We start from the raw sequence: 21,014 nt of genomic DNA, 5'->3' as shown, positions 1-21,014 counted from the left end.
TATTTGTGAGTCCGCAAGGAACCACTAGAAGATTTTGAAGAAGGGGAATGGCATTAACGAATAGATGGTATGAGAACAGTAAGCCAATGGGAGTACTAAGTATAGTGGGAGAAACTTGGGAGGGAAAGGCATCTAGGAACATACAGCCTGGGTCTTGGTCACTGATGATTAACCACTTTGATGAGACAAGGGGAGGTAAGTGGAGAGGGAGAGAAAAGATAGTGTTAATAAACATGTGATAGGATGCAAAATTCTTTGCCTCACGTAAGGCCAATGATGGGATAATTCACTCCAAAACTTGAATAAGCCCATTGGCAATAATTGATTGCAGAATAATATGAGATTGTTCCTGATTTTGCTCAAAATCAAAGTTCCATATCAGGAGGACAGCTATATGATGTTTGTAAATGAATTTCTAAGTGAAAAAAATTTCTCATTTTGAATTCCAGCCTCACCACTAACCGGGTCATGTTAGGCAGATAACTTACCTGAACCTCTTTTCTTCAACTATACAATGGGGATAATAACACTACCTCATAGTTTTGGTGTGAAAATGACGTGATGTGACATGTAAATGCTTGACGCAAGTTTCTTACACAAGGAAGGTATTCGATAAAGTATAATTTCAGTCTTTATCTCTTGGACCTATTAAACTATACTGCAATGGTATGAAACAGCAGGAGATGGGAAACCTGGACCAGGGGCTTTCATATGCTGGAGGTTCCATCTTCTGACAACAGCCCAGAAGGTTCTGCAAAGCTTTTCTTATTGGCTTAACAACTCAGTCAAGCTGCAGCTCTCCTGATTGACAACCTTGCTAAATTACACTGAGTGACTATCCAAATTTGGCATATTAATTAAGGTTTATATTTGAATTTATTGCATTAGATATCTTGCAAGACCAACATTGATTCAATGATTGACACTTTTATTAAAATGATCTGTTACTTTAGATAAGAAATTAGTTCTTTCTCTCATATACCTCCAAGTTAAAAAAAAGTTCCCACATTTGTATGATTGTTTCAAAGTTTTGTACCATAATGAATTATTTCTCTTTTCATAGTTTTTCAATAATAATTATATTTTAATTAAATCGGTTTTTTTTTTTTAAATCTTCAAACATAGCTCGAAGTTGTGGCTCCTACCTTTGCTCACATTTTGTTAATTTTCATTTTTAGAATTATATCCTTTAAGACAGTGGTCCCCAGCCTCTTTGGCATCAGGGACCAGTTTTGTGGAAGACAATTTTTCTACAGACCAGGAGGAGGGGGAACGGTTTCAGGTTGATTCGAGAGCATTACATTTATTATTTACATTTAGAAATAAATGTGTATATATATACATTTATTAGAAATAAACTGCACTTTATTTTTATTATTATTACATTGTAATATATAATGAAATAATTATACAACTGGGCAGGGGGATCTCTTTTTGTTTGGTCCTCACACATTTGAAAGATCTTCCTTTAATGGTCCTAGGTTTATGAGAGAGGAAATTCCTATTACATAGCCTGTCTTGGGTGAGTCCAAGTCTTGTCTCCTATTCTTAGTACCCCATGCCATGAAAACTAAAGTTCAAATTCTCCAGGTTCAGCAGACACTCTCAGGGTAAAATCCAACTGCTTGACTTGGCCTACCTAGATTTTCTCCCTGCTTATTTTTCTAGCCTAAAAAAAATTTTTTTCTACCAGCTCATCTATATACTTAAGAAGCAGCAGTCTTTTAAAAAAATATTTTTAGTTAGGATATTTAGTCACTTTTAAAAAGAAGGTTGGTCTGAGTACCTCATTCACCATTTTATCAGAATTCTGAAATACAGTATTTCCATAATAATTATTTTTTAAATATTCTGCCATTTTAGGTTTTGTTTTGTTTTGTTTCTAGGTAGTAAGGGATTTGTTTTTCATTGGATTATTGTGCCAGTTATCATTCAACTGCAATACAGAAAACCACAGTTCAGTGTTGCCTTAAACTCACGTGAGGACAGGGCCGCCTTGCCCAGGACAAAGCCCCTCCCCATTGCTTCCCTGGGCTGTGCTGGAGATGTGGGCGTGCAGCCACTTTTCTTCGCGTCTTTCATTTTGTAGTCACAAGGTGGCTGCCCCCTCCAGGTGTCACATTTGCTTTCCAAGCAGGAAGAAACCAAAAGTGGAGACAGCGTTAAGGGCTAGCCCTGCATCAAGGACGCGAAAGCTTTCCAGAAGCTTCTCACTGGTCAGAATTGTATCAGATGGCGGCCTGGCTGCAACTGTCGCCACCCAAATAAAACAGAGGTTCCACCAAAAAGGCCAGCAGAAAAAAATGACTATGGAGAGGTCCTGAGCAGCATCTACCACAGCTGCTCACTTCCAGCTTCCACAGCACTGTCTTCAGCCAACACCGGAACTCTTTCTACGTTCAGAATGGTTCTTCTTTGTGGCCTGACATATGATCCATCAATACAAATGTATTTTATGTACCTGATAATTATTATTTGGTCTTCTATATTTTTGCTTTTTTTCATTTATTTGGTACAGCATGAGCTAACAAAGATACATTAAAGTTTACTTGTTTTGTTGAGTTTCCCATATGACTTTTTTCACATTCGGTGCCTTAATGTTCATGATTAATCTTCATTACAAATTGTGAACTTTTTTCATAATATAGTATTTATCTTTGCTTCACGTTTTTTGCTTATTGTTAAAACTTGCTAGTTACTAATTTTACAATTCTATTTTATTTTTATTTGCATTTCCTGCGCACATCACCGCCCTTTCTGTTGCAGTTATGTCTCGTTGTTTGCATCTATTTATTCCTCAGATCTCTCCATCTTCTCTCCCTGCCCAAGCTCAATGTTCTTTTAACTTCTTATTATAATATTTTGTAATATTTGCATCCTGTTCTGCAATCATACTCTCCATGGTCATAAAACCTCATGTTTCATTTCAGTGAATTCAATGTTACCACCAGTCTTTTCCTTTTTTTCTTTCTTCCATCCTCCCTCCCTTTTCCTCTTTATTGCCTCCTTCCCCTCTTCTCTCCTTCCTTCCCTCCTTCATTCTCTTCCTTCTTCTTTACCCTCTTCCTGTTACTCCTTCTCCTCCTTTACCTTAACATATCTATTCATCTTCTGTTTGTCTACAGTTTATTCTCTCATACTTTTGGCTTTTTTTTTTTTTTTTTCTGGCAGGGCTATTGAGAGTATATATTCTGAAGAGTATTGAGAGTATAAATGCCTCAGGAGACAGGTCTGTTGTTTGTATACTTGGATAATAGCGAGGTTGTATATAAACATTTTTAGTTGTACTTCCGTCCTCTAAGAATTTTGTAAATACCATTCCACTTTCTTCCGCATTTGAGTGCTATAAAAAGGTCTGAGGCTAACCTGCCTTGTTCTCCTTAAGAGAATTAAAATTTGATTCTTCCCTGTGTGCCACAGTAATATTTCTGTTAGTTTTAGTAAAATATGTTAGAGTAGTTTTTTTCCGAATTTGTTTTATCTGAAGCATGTCGTCTTTCCATGTGTGGACTCTGATCTTTTAAGAAATTTTCAAAAATTTAAAATCAGCATTTAAGATGTTTACCTTACGTGGTTTTTTCCTTCTCTTTTCCAGGTAGGATTGTGATTATATGAGATATCCCAGGTCTGCCTTAACTACCAATGCTTTCTACTATAACGCTTTGCAATGCGCTTCTTTTTCTGCTGCGTTTTGTCCAGTCTCTCCAACTTGCTCCTTATATCCCAGCATGTATTTTAGCCAGGTATGTTTTTTTAACTTCTTATAATAAGTTCCTCATTTCTGTAATGATTTTTTCTCGTTTAATTTCTTTGTTTCCTTATCTCTACTTAGAGGCCCTATGCTTCTCCTTGAGTTCTTATCTCAGAAAGATCACATTTTCATTAATATTTTTGAATCCACAGAGAACTATGTGTTCATATATTTCTTAATCTTCATGGCACCATTTTTTCCTGATATATCTATATCTATATACACACACATACACATATATTATGTATACATACGCATATATACATATATATACCTATATACACACATGCATATATATATATATATATATATATATATCCTTTACTTTTCATATTCTAATTCTCTATTCATGATAGGAGTAAGTTTCCATAGGTCCTATGCCTTTTAATGACTATTTATCTTTGAATGAATCATCTACTTGCAGGATCGTGTTGGAGAGGGGAAGCAGATTGAGCCTCAACAGTTGGAACTCTAAACCTCAGTTCATCACCTCTGAGCTCTTTCTCAACAATTCACTCCACCAGAGACCTGGACCTTCTGTGGCCCACATGTCTCAGGCTTTAGATCAACTTTATTTTCAGCTCTCAAAACCATTAGGTGAACTTCCCTTCCATCCATCTACACTAATCATCGGCTTTTTTCAGAGATGCTAACTCTATACAGCTCCTCATTCATTTCCGCCGCCCCTTCCATTTCATAAAATCGAATGGAGGACAGAAATCTAAAAGCCAAGAGGCTTCCAAAGCTTGTCCATCAGTGTTTCCCACTTGCCCTGGAGAACTCCTTCCTCCACCCACTGTGCTCAGAGTTCATGGAGATGCAACAACCTCCCCCAGTGTCCTTCCTTGCCCTGAATGTTACTCAGTCATTGGTACTTCTACCCTCCAAGAGTTTTTAATGTGGTAGGGAAATGTTTTTTGGCAAAATAGCAAATGATAAAAAGGATACAAAAATCATATGATTAGAAATGGGCAGAAATTATCAAAATAGTAACGATGGTTATTATTTCTTGAATAGCAGAATTATAGATGATTGTCATTTTTTAAAATGTCCTGCAATAGCTACATAATAACTTGTATAACCAGAAAAATATGATGCATTAAAAAAGACGGGCCTCTTATGTCAGCAAGTTCTAGGGAGACACAGACATTATCATCAAATCCATGATTGGCTCTTCCTCCAGCTCTTGAGTGGACATGCTCTGCTTCCACAGCCCTAATTGAATAAATGGGGTGCAAAGCTGAAATCCGATCACTTTAGAACTCTTCCAGAAAGCTAGGAAATACTGCATATGAAATACCTGGAGCTTTCTGGGAAGTGGAAGGAGTTCATGCCATCATTATAAGAAACATTTCTGACCTTCTCATGTACATTGTTCTATCCCTAGAAAAATCCGCTTTTTACATAGTTAAACCTCTGGAATGAATTTACCTCATTAAGCAGAAGCAGGGCAAATGAACAAGGGAAGTATTTCCATAGAACAGAACTTACAGCCGGCAGGGCTAGCACAGCCTCCTCTCAAGGTCCTGGGCCCACCTCTCCTTGCTTTGTATCACTTTGTCTTTATAAAGGAATCAAAAGAGCCCTAGTCCATCACTAATGCAGAAACACAAGCACAACGCTGAGGGTGGAATAGCTCACAGAGAAACGACCAGATTGAGGTTGGAAAACAAAAGCAGCCCATGTGACTAGCATCCCTTCAAAAGTAAGTCCTCGTGCACTTTCTGTATCCTAAGAAAGCAGACACATAAGCTGAAAGAAATTGGGACAATTCGAGAACTAAATTAAATGTACAAATATTTAAACATGGTCTTAAACTTACCTAACATGTCACTGTCTTCATACAAAACACACACACACACACACACACACACAGACATATATACTCACATAAAATCTATAGAAATACAGGATTTTGCTCAATATAAGAAGGAGTTCTTTAACAAGTAGAAATTCTGTAAATGACATGGACTGGCTGATGCTAGGGAGAGTTAGGGAAGGTAACTGGAATGCTGCTTTAGTTCCCAGAGGTGAGTCTGCGGTATGTAATTCTTCCGAGTACAATCTGCCTTATCTATGTGATAATACATCTTTAAACATTAGACTCAGTAATTTTAACTGCAATAAACCCAACCCACCCATATTTTGCCCTTCAACACAAACCGCTAAATTCCAGAACATGGCCAAAGGCACAGATCATCTCTAAATTAGCTCTAAAAAATTTTTAGAAGGCTTAATTGTAAACAAAGAAGAGAATGAACATTTTCGGATGACGGTAGATGGCTAAGATTTCAACTGTTGGATCATTTCCTGAATTTTCTGTGCAAAACATCAAATTTTAAAATAAGAACTACTGTTTATGGATGCAAAAAATACCCCAACTTTCCAAATGCACCTCATGTCATTAGATTAATTTGCTATGCACCTCAGGCAATTATATTAGTGGCAAAGCTATTCTTCCAGACCTTGTCCCCAAGCAGGCACTATAATTAGAGAAAGCCTACATCCCGACAGACAAAACCTCTGCAGACTGGAAGGCAGAGCCCGTTACGTTTACCCCAAGCACCTCTGACTCTCTCTGTGTGCCGAGGACGAGGTAAATGTGCATTGTGAAAATTAACACAGCCAGAAAGGAAGCATCCCACAGGGTGAATCAATACTCAGCAAAGGATAATGGGATTCCTGCTCAGGCAGCTGTGTCCTGCCCCTCCCATTAGCACCTGTCAGTAAGAGCAGTCAGGGCCAGGCAACGGGCACCCGCCTCCCAGCTCAATCCTGATGACGATCATTAGCTCCAGCCGGCGCAGAGGCACCCCACGCTGCCAAATAGTGTCCTTTTCTCCTTAAATGCAGACAAACAATGACTTCTCCTCTAATAGCTGGCACAGATCTTGTTAATCTTTCTTGTTTCACTTCTGTTTTGCCCTTAGCACAGTGTGTAGGAAGAGATCGACTTGAAGGCAGAAATTAGGTTATTCAAGTTAATTTCAGGACATGCTCTACTCAGAGGCTTAGAACCATCTAGGCTGGCCTGCATCACCTAGAGGTAATCACAGGATGGAAATAATACTCTACCGATCATGTGACCTGGTAAATAATCAATATCTACCCTTTGACTTTTGTTACTACCACTTGCTAAAAGAAAAGACTAAACGATTTCACATGGCTAAAAATCTCCCCCTGCCTTCTTTTTCCCTTCCTATTACTTATTCCTTCCTTCCTTCCTTCCTTCCTTCCTTCTTTCTTTCCTTCCTTCCTTCCTCCCACCATCCTTCTCCCTCCTCTCCTCTTCCTCCCTCCCTCCCTCCCTTCTTTCCTTCCTTCCTCTCTTTCTCCCTTTCTATCTTTTTTCCCTCCATCCTCCTTCCAAAGTAGAAGTGAATAGTCATTGAAAGGAAAACTGGACATATAAAATATCAGTTAACACTTACCCCTGGGAAGGGGTATTTTTAAGTGCTTCTCTTAGCAGCTGAAGTTCTGAGTGTATGTGTGTGTGTGTTTGTGTGTGTGTGTGTGTGCAAGTCTGTGGAGGACCCAAAAGTGGAGTAGGGGCCCAGGCCAGGCACCCTTCACTTGCCCTGTAGGTCAAGCTGTTTTCAAAATGCCTCTATGGTAGGGGGCCAGGAGTACTAACATCTTCCAGAAATTCATAATGAGCTGTGATTTTTACCCCAGTATATAATATCCTATCCAAAAAATTGCAAAGAGACTTCTAAACTAAATAGCAGGTCTTTTTTGCTTTTGTCTTTTTCTATAGGCCTGATTTTCTTCTTAACGTTACGTGTATATGGACTTATGATCGATCCAGCCACAGCCTATTCTTAGGACAAGCCAGTTGGTTTAATTGGGAGGAAATCAGGAAAACTTCAGAAAGTATTGCATAATATTTATTTAATCCCTCTTCCCATGGTATATTCACTCCTCCAATCATTCACAAGTATCGATTGAGCACCTGCTTAGGGCCAGGTGCTTGCGTCTCATAGTTAAGTTGGGGGAGTCGACTTAGGGAAAAGAAGGCAAGGGCATGAAAGGGAAGGTGTTTTCACTAAGTCTGGTAATTTCTAAAGAACTCTGGAGACCAGAGACCAAAAACCCTCAAATTCACTGACAAACAACATGAATAAACTCCTGGTCCCATTCTTTTTGCAATGAAAGTTTTGCCACTGGAATATCTACAAAAAAAATTGTTATAAAAAAGCAATACACATTTATTCTAGAAAGTATAGATAAGAAAGTGAAAAAATATTTCAGTTGCCTATAATCATCATCCCAAACTTTTGGTATTTCTCTTCTGTGTGTGTGCATTTTTCTCTTGTCCATAGAGTGTGAACCATTTGATATTATATCAAACCACATTTTGACATGCAAAATAGCAATTTCATATGGCTTAACCTCCTACTGTTGATAAATGTATAGACATGGAAACATAGTGTACATATTTGTATCCTGATTTTTTCATTGAACCAAATAGCATGAATTCTTCTGACATTAAACATTTTTAAAGCTTAAAAGTAAACAAATTAAATGAAACAATTTTCAATGGTTTGCCATTTTGCATTTTATGAAAGTAAAATAAATGCTTAATTATAGCTAACTACTTAAAGAAAAATTTTCTGCTTTTTTTACATTTTCATATTGTTGTGAAACAATCCACATCTCAAGCTTCTTCCAGTCATGTCTTTGATGCTTTGAAGTCAAATATGAAAGATGTGCACTTCAAGGCAAGAGCAAACATGACCACTTAGCATTTTGTAAATTAAGCTCGATTTTTGAATAACGCTTATAAATCAAAGACTGTTAGTATGTGCACTTGACCCCGATCTCCCACAGAATTAGTTTTTGCAATCAACAGCTTTTGCTGCCTAAATATTTACCTTCTGCCATCACTAAGCTATATGCTGCAATCTATTTGTTGAAATATTCTTCTGGTTTTAATAATGTCCTTTCACTTAGGGACACCTGTAACTGCAAGAGACTCGATACTGGTCCCCAACACCTCCACTGAACATGTATACTAAAAGACCCCTTCCAGCTGCCTGAATTGGGTGATGCCTTCATGATTAAGACTGGAAAAGGAGATGGGGTCACACAAAGTCAAAAAATGAGAAAAACATTCATTTAAAAAGCACACTGGGGGATCATTCACTTGAAAATTGGAAAGAGCAAATACTTCTATTTTATTAAGGCAAAAGCTTCAGTGGGTTACCATGGGGGAAATTCTGCAAACTGAATGCATCCCAGCTTTTCCCAGGAAATCTTACATGGAGATGAATCACCCACCGTCCATATGCTTTGCCATATTTCACCAAGCACATGACAGAATGCAACTTAGAAAACCCCCACGAATGTCATGCCAGTGCTCAGCCACCCCTATCCATTTTGAAAATGGTGGAAGTGGGGATTCTGAAGGTGGATTTTATGTACTTGCAATGATATGCTTTAAAATGCATAAAAATAAAATAAAATTCTTTCAAGAAATTTTAATTCCAAGAAACTACAGAGAATAAAGATCTTCAAAAATGGTTTTGCCTTAGATAGCTCCCTAGTTTCATATTTGAATTGAAAAATGTTTATTTGCTGAGCTAAATTCACCCTATACATTGCCATCCATGAAGGAATTTTAGCCAAATAGCCTGAAACGTCTGCAGCAGGTAATCTCGGTTTCCTTACTCTCTGAAAGTTGCGCTCCTAATTTTCCATGTTTCATGGACCACACGTTTCCTTTAAAACGTTTCCTTTTGAGTCTGCTTTGGGTGCTGGTTCTATGTCTCATCCAGAAGTGAGAGGCAGAAGTCAGCTGTTTGTAAATAGAAGGCAGCAACTGAGAAGGGATTATAATAATTTTCACTTTGATAGTATGTAACACTTGAAATTTCAGGGAGCTTTGCAAACTTGTATTATTTTTCTCATTTCTATTAGGAAGAAAACTGGGGCACAACACACCTAAGACAATAAGTTAGTTAAAGTCAATAGTAGAAGTGGTAAATGCAGGATCTCCTTTGCAGGCCATTGAATCATGCTCACTGTAAGTCACGCCAAGTCGAGAGATGACATTATCAGGGCCAACCCCTGTCAGAACCGCACATACATAAAGCCCTTGCAACCACATGGAAATCATTGCTCATCCTGGGAAAAGTCTTTTGTTGTCCAAGAGATGATTGATCACATATTCACAGCTGGAGATTAAACAGATCCAAAGATGTAGTGGTGGCCACCTTTTGCCATCATTCCAAAAAGAGTAATGAACGGGGGTACCAGGAACCCAGCCTCCACATGTCCAGATGCTTCTCCTACTCACCCTCTCTGAGTGCTCAATACTATTTTTTTAAATGTCAAGTGCTATTTATTTTGACATTTTAAAAATGTCCCCAAAAGATAAATCAGTGTCTTTAAAGATGAATAATCCTGATAGTAAATTTACAGCTTTGAAAGTCAACACATATCCCTCCCTTCACCATGCTGGCAGGTTTTGAAGCCTCTTGCAGGAACTAGAAGTAGCCCTTGTCCTCTTGACCAAGATTGACCAAACATTGAGGCAATGTTTTAATACATTAGCCAAAGCCTAAACTAACACTCACATGGAACCCTTTTTTATTTCTAGGACTTACAAAGATCATACAAATAAACACATATAGTCAGATGCACATTGTAGAAAATCAATACATGCAGAATCCATTTTCTGTTTTTCAACCAATGTATCAAATTAAATACAAGGCCAATTGCTCCATAAGATAATTTAATCCCTTGAGCCAAACTCTACCTGCCGTCTGTTTTGTTTAAAACTAAATAAAGTTTTATTGACACCCAGCCATACCCATCCATTCACAGATTGTTTGTGGGCTGCTTTTGTGCTACAACAATGTGGCTGAGTTGTTAACACAGAAAATTTATGGCCCACAAAGGCTACAATTTACTTTCTAACCCTTTATAGAAACATTTTGGCAACCCTGGCTTAATCTATAAGATGAGTTAGCCATAAAAGATCCTATAAAATAATAAGGAGAAAATAGTCCCATCTTTAGAGCAGATTCAGGGGAGGCAGCCTGGTTAAAAATGCCCTCCCTGATCCTGGCTGTCATCCATGGTACCTCCTCACATACATCTATGAGCCCTGAATTGGCCATGAGGAAAGCACCCCTTATTCACAGCTTCCTTACTTAAGCACATATGGTCTTGGCAATGGGTGCAGAAAGAGGAACCCGAGGTCATCTGATCAGTCTCTTGTACTATGGAGGAATCGTGTCCTCCATATCCGTGCTCTGTAGTCACGGAAACTCGGCTGGAGTCCTGGGGCAACGCCTCCCACAGCACAGTGCATCTTCTCTCATTCCTGCACAACAGAATTGTGAGTGATTCCTCGATGCTGGGCAGAAACTCACTTCCCTGTCACTTCATCAGTGCAGCAAAATATTGGAATGCAACCAACACAACTCCTCGGACGTGTCCCCAGCCCTGTCCCCTCTTCACCAGGCTACGAAGCTACATTCCTCCACCTGTGGCTTACAGGCCACCACCCTGACACTTGGCACTCCTGTTCACCTCTTCCAGCCACAATCCATGGGCCTTTTCTGCATTGCCACACCAGCTCTGTGTCTCCTGGTTCTTTCTGTTAGCATCTAAGCACTGCCACATCTTCCCCTGAAGTGAAATGTTGAAGAAGGAAGAACCCCAGAAGCTGAGGCATGTAGCTTTGTTGCTGCTTTAACTTGCCACACTTCCTCATTGTCACATCTCACTTTGACCCCATCTGTCCTTGCTAAGGAAGGATGGTGTTTCATGGTTCAGTGCCAACAGTACTAGACAAGAGTCCCAAAGATTCAAGGTCTAGTCTAGTCTCTGGCACTGTCTGAGTTTTATAAATTCAGGGAAATTATCTAATCTATGTGGGCTACTGTTTCCTCATCTATAAAATTTCCTAATGCAGAAAGGACTGTGGTCATTCCTCTTTCTCAAAGCTGAATAACACTCTGAGAATCCAACACATTATTTGATCCTTTTCTCTTAAAAAAAAAAAAAGTGCATACATTTTCTGCAGACTGAGAGGGCATGGGGGATAAGATGCAGGTGAATTTCAGATAATCAAAGTCACCCTGCATCTCCTATCAAGCAGCTTGAACTTTATCCTGAAGGCTATGGGACCCCCATTAAAGCTGTTAACACAGGACAGTGACATTATCATATTTCCACTTTAAGAATTTAGAAGATAGTCATGAATATAGAGAATGACTTGGGAGTGCAGGAGCAGTGTGCAGGGTGGAGGCTGGGGTGGAATAGAGGGTGGGCAAGTGGTAAGGCAGAGAGAATGAGGCCAGAGAGAAGGGAAATAGTTTTTGAGGTCATTACTGTTCAGGGTGAGGTCCAGGAACAAGAAGCAGCCCTTAGGAGCTTGCCAGATTGCAGAATCTCAAGCCCCACACAGATCTTCGAAGTCAGGATCCACATTTGAACAAGATGCCCAAGGGATCTGCACTTCCTTGAGGAAAAAAGTGCTGGACTAGGTTTTGGTTATCAGGCCTTACAGATGCTGTCTTAGTTTGTTCTCACACTGCTATAAAGAACTACCTGAGACTGGGTGATTTATAAAGAAAAGAGGTTTAATTGACTCACAGTTCTGCATGGCTGGGGAGGCCTCAGGAAACTTACAATCATGGCTGAAGCTAAAGGGGAAGCAAGGCACATCTTCACAAGGCAGCAGGAGAGAGAGAGAGTGAAGGGGAAAGTGCCATACTTTCAAACCATCAGATCTCATTCACTAGCGAGCTCATTCACTATCACGAGAACAGCAAGGGGGAGATCCGACCCCCATGATCCAATCACCTCCCACCTGCTCTCTCCCCTGACACATGGGGATTACAAGTAAACGTGAGATCTGGGTGGAGACACAGACCTAAACCATATCAGATGCTAAGCGCAGAACCAAAACTGTGGCAGTGCAAATGGAAAAGCAACAATGAATTTTTTAAGAGTTGTATATGAGGAAGAATTGACCAAACTTGATGACATTGAAGGTAAGAAATAAAATAGAAGAAAAATTGGGGAAATATGCAAGATTCTAGCTTAAAATACTGGAAAGTGGCACTGCCATTTGTCTGAAATGAAGAATATAAGGACGGGGCTGGGCATGGTGGCTCATGCCTGTAATTCCAGCACTTTGGGAGGCTGAGGCAGGAGGATCACTTGAACCTGGGAGGTAGAGGTTGCAGTGAGTGGATATTGTACCACTGCAGTCCAGCCTGGGCAACAGGGCAAGACTCCATCTCAAACAAAAAAGGAATATAAAGAGAGGAACAAACTTGAAGATATTATCAAGTTCCTTTTGTGTGTTAAGTTGAAATGCCTATAACACTTTACTGGAGTTATGTCCAATGAGCATTTGAAAATATAGGTTTATAGTTCAGCCAACAGCTTTAGTAAAAATAAAGATTTGGAAGTCAAGGTATACTTGAAGCTGGAAAAAAAATGATGATGTCGCCCAGGAAGAACACATAAGTAAGTAGAGAAGAGAAGATGAGAGAAGAAAATGAGGAAGAGAAGAGAAAGATATGAGTACAAATCCTAAAATAACTGCCAGTTCAGGGGAAAAGAGATGAAGTTGAGTCTGTCAATGATTCCCAGCAGGGAATTATACTTGACCTCAGAACCATTCATTGACCTCGGATACCTATTTGTCCTTTTACTAGCTACCAAACTCCCTTGTCTTAGCTCAGCACACAGCTGCTCAGTCAACACTGTCAGGTGCTTCAGAAGCCAAGGAGAATGAGGAACGACAGCCTCCTAGTTTGGAAATTAGAGAAACAGTGGTTATTTTAATGAGAGCAGGTACAGGGAGGTAAATGGAAAGTAGGAAAGAGAAGATGAGAAGTGTCCATTGTGCAAGAAAGGAAATGAGAGAAGAGGGCTGTCCTTCAAGGAGAAGTCTTGTTAAAAGGATTTTGTTTTGTTTTATTGTTTTAAGGATGGTGTATATTTAAATGTGCTGACAGGCTGAGATCAAGAATCCAGGGAAAAGCCAGAGGTGGGAATCTGAAGATACAGAATAGATGTAGGTGGCAAAGCAAGAACTCAGAGAATGGGAGGTCAGGGGGTCGAGAGACACGGCTGTGTCTTGGACAAGAGGTGAGCCCGCAGTGGCTATGTGGACTTCAATCACCAAGGCTCGTTATGAACCATGAAGCAGGTTAATGTAGCTGAAAGGCAGCCCCCAGTGCAGCCGAGGTGCTTGTGCCATTGGCCAAAGGGCCAACGACGAACTAACGTTTCAAGTGGCAGTTGAGTGCTCAGGTCCACTGAATAACATTTCAGAGAATCCCTTGCCTTCCCTCGATGTTCTGCCTCCTGGAACATCAGTCTCAAGCCATTCAGGAATGCCTGAGAAACCTCGAAGCTGGCTTTAAGAAGCTATGTATCTATTTGCAAAAATCATCTTTGCCATTTAACTAGACTTTAGCTCTAACTTATAAACCAGCCCAATGTTTTCATACCTGTATTTGTACAAGATGTAGAGAAAACGTCACATTTCATAAAGAGTGAAAATCATGGAAATCAGGAAAACAATTAAACTGCCAGAGGAGGAAGCACTTTCTGGTATTGACACTGACTCTCTGTTTACAATAGCACTCATTCAGAAAACCCTCAATGATTCGTACAGAAAACAAAATCAAGAAATTACTTTGTCAAAATGTGCAAATTTAACCTCCAGGGATTTGGGGAGGGGGCGGTGGGAGCAGTTCGGTAATTACAAGTCGCATGGAGGTACTTCATTCTTGGCAGTGATGGGGAAGTGCAAATTGAAAAGTATATAGTGACAGTTGGTGGCAGAAATCCTAGAGAAAACTAAGCCTGCCAGGTACCAATCCGTGCATGACAAGATCATCGCAAATGCTTGGATGACTCATATTTTCCCCTTACAGTTGCGTGCTGGTTCTACGATATGTGATTTTTGAGATTTTATGATTATACCTGGTGTCACACATGGTCTCAGGAGACACCACAATCTTTTTTCTGCTTCCTTCTCTCGGGTCAAAAACCCAGCAGGGTGAAAAATAATCAAAATGTTGTGGAGGTTAGACATCATTTTGGGGTTTTTGAGAGCTAAAGTTAGTTAAACTCTTCTGATTTTGAAATTAACAAGGAGAAATAAAGCAAACAAACAAACAAACATGGCACGGGCTAAGCATCGCATTAGCAACAAACATTGACTATGCACTCTCATTCTAAGTAAGGGGAAGGGCTGAGTGATTCCACCCATCATTTCTTCCTTCTTGCATCCCATAAATAGTTAGAAGACACTGTGCTGCCTTGCTAGGGCTGCTACAACAACGTCCCACAAACCGGGTGCTTAACAACAGAAATGCACCATCTCATGGTCTGGAGGCCAAAAGTCTAAGATCAAGGGGTGGGCAGGATTGGTTCCCTCTCAGGCTGTGAAGGAGACTCTGTCCTGGGCCTCTCCCCCAGCCCCGGTGCTTTGCTGGCTGCCTTCAGTGTTCCTGGGCTTCTAGAAGCATTACCCAGATCTCAGCCTTCATCTTCACATGGCCCCCTCCTGTGTGTGTGCCTGTACTCAAATTTCCCCTTTTTAGAAGGAGACTAGTCATCCTAGATCGGGGCCACTCTAATGCCCTTATCTTAACTTGGTGTAAATACCTTATATCCAAATAAGGTCATATTCTAAGGTGCCAGGGTTTAGGACTCCAACATATCTGTTTTTCTTTTTCTTGTTATTTCTTTTTTTTTTTTTTTTTTTTTTTTTGGTGGGATGTGCAGAGGGGCCACATTCCAACTGACAGCAGGCACTTACTTTGAACTTGGCCCTATCCTAGGTGACAGGTGGGCAATGGTCAACAAAGGAGAGACAGCGCTTGTCCTCATAGAGTTCAGAATCGGGAGGAAGGACCAGTCAGTCTATTAACAGGCACTTAGCAAATAGTGACTTCATGACAGTTACAGGGAGTGCTAGGAGGGAAAACCCGCGGGTGCTAGGAAAATGTGCAATGGAGGGATCCACGCAGTCGGGGGGCCAGGATCTGCTCCCCAGGAAACGGCGCTGAGAGGAGGACAGTGTCGCCAGACTAGGAGGGTGAGGGCGTCAGCGGAGAGAAAGGCCTGCGTGGGGGCCGGTGGGCGGAGCGGGTGGATCTTGGCAAACGGCAGGAATGGAAACGGCTGGAGCATATGTCTCAGTGACATCGCCACGGAAATGAGAAAGAGAACCTGCCATTCTCACTGACTGCTCTCTTATCTCCCCACAGGGTACTGTTCTGTGGGCTCCTCGCACCCACTCCCTTCCTCCCCTCTTTTTATAACATTTAGAAGCTTTTCATTTTGTGTTTTCTTATTTTTCAGGAATGCATTCATGAGCTACCCAAGGCCAAGGCCCTGTTTGTATAAGGCGTGTTCCCCATACCTGGTTTCTGGCTACCACCTTATAAGAAGCAAGCTGTGATAGCTCACTGCCCCCAGCCCCCTTTGCTGAATTGGGTACTTCTTCACTACGTTCTAGCAACTTGTATGGCATCCTCATTAAAAGCCCAGATTCTGGATTTAGGCTGCCTGGGTGGGAACTCTCGCAGTGAATTGCTCCGAGTCTCCCCTTCCTCAGCTGTAGAACAGGCTTGGGGAGAGTTCAGCACTCCGAATATCCTGCTCCCCAATTTGTTATGAAGATCAAATGAATGAGTGCAGGTAGTGGACTTGGAACATTTCCTGGCATAGAATAAGCAGACAATAAGCATTAGACATGACAACACTCAATGTAAGTCCTGCCACCTTTAAATGCTCTTTCACATGATTTTAAATTTCTTAGGGACCTTTTTACCCAGCGCCTAACGAATCACATGGATATCGTACATGCACAGTCAATACTCATTGAGTGAATGAATACAAGAATGAAGCGTGTATTGAAGCAGTGCCTGAAAACAGCAGATTCTAATTCCTGCTTCAAATTAGAGATTGCTTAAGAGAAAAGATTAACGTCCTTTCTAACTTTAAGAATCTTTTCTTTAAAGAATTATTACATTCATATTCTATGAATTTATGGATTCATAGCTTGTTTATTATTTGTGAGCTAGTTTGTGAATTATTAATTGTGAACTGATTTGTGAATTATTTGTGAGCTAATTTGTGAATTGTTATTTGTGAGCTGACTCACAAATAATCTGACAAATGAATAGGCCACAGTTACAAAAATAAAAATAAAAAAACCACTTCATGCTTGTTTTATTTAAAGTGTTTTAAGGCAATAACTATAGGTTCATATTTTAAAATATATAAATCACCATAAAATGTCAGGGGACATCCTGAAAGCCCCCTGTTAAGAAGGCCTCTGTGTCAGTAAGGTAGGCTCTAAGTCCATTCAATCAAATGAAGTATGAGTGTGTTCAACACAACATGTCAGTTGTTGTGGATACTAAAGGTCTTCAGGCAGTACTAGTGATGCATCATCATGTAGTAAGTGTCAGCTTTTACACTTAATCCTCACATAATCATGGCAGGGAAATGTTATCATCACATTATATGGAAGTAGAAAAATGCAGAAGCTGATTCAAAGCCAAGTTTCTCTTCAGGGACTTTCAAATCGCCATTCTGGTTTTATCCTAGAAGTATGCTTCTTAATCTCCATTTCGAATTTGGTTTACAAAGGCATACAGCAGGTTTATTGTGTGCGTGTTTATTGATACATCATAATTGTACATATTTACGGGGTACATGTGGTACTTTGATACACACATACAATGTGCAATGATCGAATCAGGGTAATTAACATATCCATCACCTTGAACATTTATCATTTATGTGTGTCACAAACATTTCAAATCTTTTATTCTACCTATTAGGAAATATACAATATATTGTGGCTAAGCATGTTGACTCATGCCTGTAATCCCAGCACTTTGGGAGGCCAAGGCAGGTGGAACACTTAAGGTCAGGAGTTTGAGACCAGCCTGGCCAATATGGTGAGAAACCCTGTCTCTACTAAAAGACAAAATTAGCCAGGCTTGGTGGCATGCCTATAATCCCAGTTACTCAGGAGGCTAAGGCAGGATAATCTCTTGATCCTGGGAGGCGGAGATTGCAGTGAGCCAAAATCGTGCCACTGCACTCCAACCTGGGCAACAGAGCAAGACTCCATCTCAAATAATAATAATCATTATATATGTATATATATATACACACACATAATATTGTTAACTCTATTCACCTGACTGTGCTATTGAATACTAGAACTTATTCTTTCTGACTAACTCTATGTTCATACACACTAACAAACCTGTCTTCATCCCCCCTACACTTCTCAGCCTCTATCATTTTACTCTCTACTTCCATGAAATCAACTTTTTTAGCTCCCACATATGAATGAGAACATGCATTATCCCTGTGCCTGACTTATTTCACTTAATATGATAACTTTCAGTTCCATCCATGTCGTTGCAAATGGGATAAGATTTAGTACTATTCTTAGAGCTGAATAGTATCTTAATGTGTATATTTACCATATTTTCTTTATCCATTTATTCACTGAGGCTATACAATAAAACTCAAACTTGTTTTTTCCTCAAAGCCGGGGTAGACATTGAGGAAAGGAGAAAATGTAATTAAGCATGCCACTCGGTGTCCTCTAGTGGCTCAAGGATGTTGGCTCCAGGAATGGGAAAACCCAGTGGCTGGAGAGTAGAGGAGAGCCACTCACGCTGCAGGGCATGGTGTTTGAGCAAGGACAGCTCCTCCTCACATGGGGTCATCCTGGCTGCCTCTCACGTAGGAGATGGTGAGAATGGGTATGCCAGCCACCTTTCCAGATATTGCTGAACTCAGCTGATTCTATATCTGCATATGCTGCCATCAAAGAATCAGCAAAGGTAACTGACTAAACCCAAAGGGAGAAAGGTTGATGACTTTGATTTATTCAGGCAGAAACATTGAAAAATGATCAACTTGTACACTCCAATAGAGGTAAAGAGAGACAATAACTGAGGCTTGGGACAGTGTTTTCAAATGTTTTTCAGCTGAACCTGAGTATCATTATTGTAAAAATCACAGAATCATCCGTGAATGATGAAGTTCAGAGATGTCCTCATCACACACCAGACAATAGACATCAGATTCAAAAAAAAAAAAAAAAAAAGTTCAAATAATCTAATGTGCCAGAATTCCATCCTACAGTTTAGGTCTCTTCTTGGTTATCACTATCAGTTGGTAAATGTACATTAGATTTAAAAACATCATTAAAATTCAAGTGGAATAACCCATGTTTTTCCAGTGGCAGCAGATATGACAGTTGCATTTAAACACCTTTCACTTGCAAATAGACCTACTTAATATGTCAGGCAACATCTCTAAAAAGGAGATGAGGGATGAAGAAATGTTGAGATACAACAAAAGTCATTTTACTACATCTGTGCAGATCTGGAAAAGAGACTTGTCAGTAAGATAACTGTGCATAGATCAAATAGTGTACAGGCATCATTGTAATTCTTCAGAAGAAATTTTTTATAGAGTGTTTGACCTGGAAATTTTATTTCTAAATTTGCCAATCTAGATTTTATGAAATTCATTTTAAAAAGAGTGAAAATATGAATAAATACACTTCCCTTTCTTCTTGAGTTTCCTAATTCATGATTGATAGTTAAAGCAAAAATTATAAGGCTATCTCATATACTTGTTATAAATATATGTAGGAAAAGATATTTAAGATAATTATATTATTAATAGGGAGGGATAATGGGTAAGATTTCTACACTTCACTTGAACTGTTAAAATGTCAACATCAGTAGCGTGTGTTATAAATATAAAATGTGATATTTGAGCAATAACTAAAATGTTCATACAAAGAGATACACTCAAAAACTCTATAAATTAATCAAAAGGACATCTAAAAAATATTAAAGAGAAGAGAAAAAACAAGACAAGAAAGACAAGAGCAAAAAAGAAGCAGAAAATAAGGAGAAGACAAAAAATAAAATAACAGACATCAGATTAAACTATGAATAATTACATTAAATGTAAATGGTTTAAAAACACTAATTAAAGGCAGAGATTGGCAGAGTGGATTAAATAAATGACCCATGGATAAAGGGGCCACCAAGCTAGCCTGGATATTTGAGAACTGGGGCAGCAGCTGCTGAAGCTACATCAGTGGGTAAGCTATAATGGTAGAGGTAAATTGGAAATTAAGGAATGGAAATAATATGCCATGCAGACATTAATTTTAAAAGTAAGCAGATGTGGCTATATTAATATCAAATAAAGTAAATCTTGGGCCAGGCATGATACCTCACACCTGTAATCCCAGCTACTCAGGAGGATGAGGCAGAAGAATCACTTGAACCTGGGAGGCAGAGGTTGCAGCGAACCGAGATCACACCCCTGCACTCCAGCCTGGGTGACAGAGTGAGACTTTGTCAAAAAAAGAAAAAAAAGAAAAGACAAAGAAAAAGTAGATTTTAGAGCTAATAAAACTACCAAGAATACAGAGGGGCATTATACAATGACCAAATGGTTAATTCACCAAAAGATATACAAATAAAAAATGTGTGGGCATCAAACAATAAGTTGTGAAATATGTGAAGCAAGAACTGATTGAACTGAAAGGAGAAAAATAGATAGCTGAAAACTTTAACACCTCTTTCTTGACAGTTGCTAGAACTAGACAGAACATCATTATGGATATATAAGAACTATAACACCATTAATCAAATGTATCTAATAGACATTTATACAATACTCTGGCCCAAAACAGCAGAAAACACATACTTTCTAGGAATTCTTGTATAATAACAACACAGATAATATTCTGGACCATAAACCCAGCCACAATAGAACCAAAACAAATCAATAACAGAAATATAACAGAAAAATATTCAAGAACTTGGAAACTAAACAGCAGACTTCTAAATAACCCATGTGTGAAAGAGGAAGTCTCAAAGAAAGTTAAAACAGAAACAAATAAAAACATTGAAGTGAATAAAATGGAAATGCAGCATATTGAAATTTGTGGAACATAGCTGAAGCAGTGCTGAAGAAAAATTTATAGTACTCAGTGCTTACATTGCAAAGGAGGAAAAGCCTCAACCCAATAATATACACTTTCACCTCAGGAATCTAAACAGGAAAGAGAAAAATAAACTCAAAACAAGGAAAGGGAAGGAAATACTAAAGATTGGAGCAGAAATCCATGATATTGAAAGCAGAAAACATAGAGAAAATTAATGAAGCAAAGAAACAGTTATTTGAAAAGACCAATAAAATTTACCAAGCCTCTAGC

The sequence above is a fragment of the Pongo pygmaeus genome, chromosome 12, assembly GCF_028885625.2.
Source record: "Pongo pygmaeus isolate AG05252 chromosome 12, NHGRI_mPonPyg2-v2.0_pri, whole genome shotgun sequence".
Classification (NCBI taxonomy): Eukaryota; Metazoa; Chordata; class Mammalia; order Primates; family Hominidae; genus Pongo; species Pongo pygmaeus.
The sequence above is the reverse complement of the archived record's forward strand: the minus strand, read 5'-3'. Positions refer to the sequence as shown.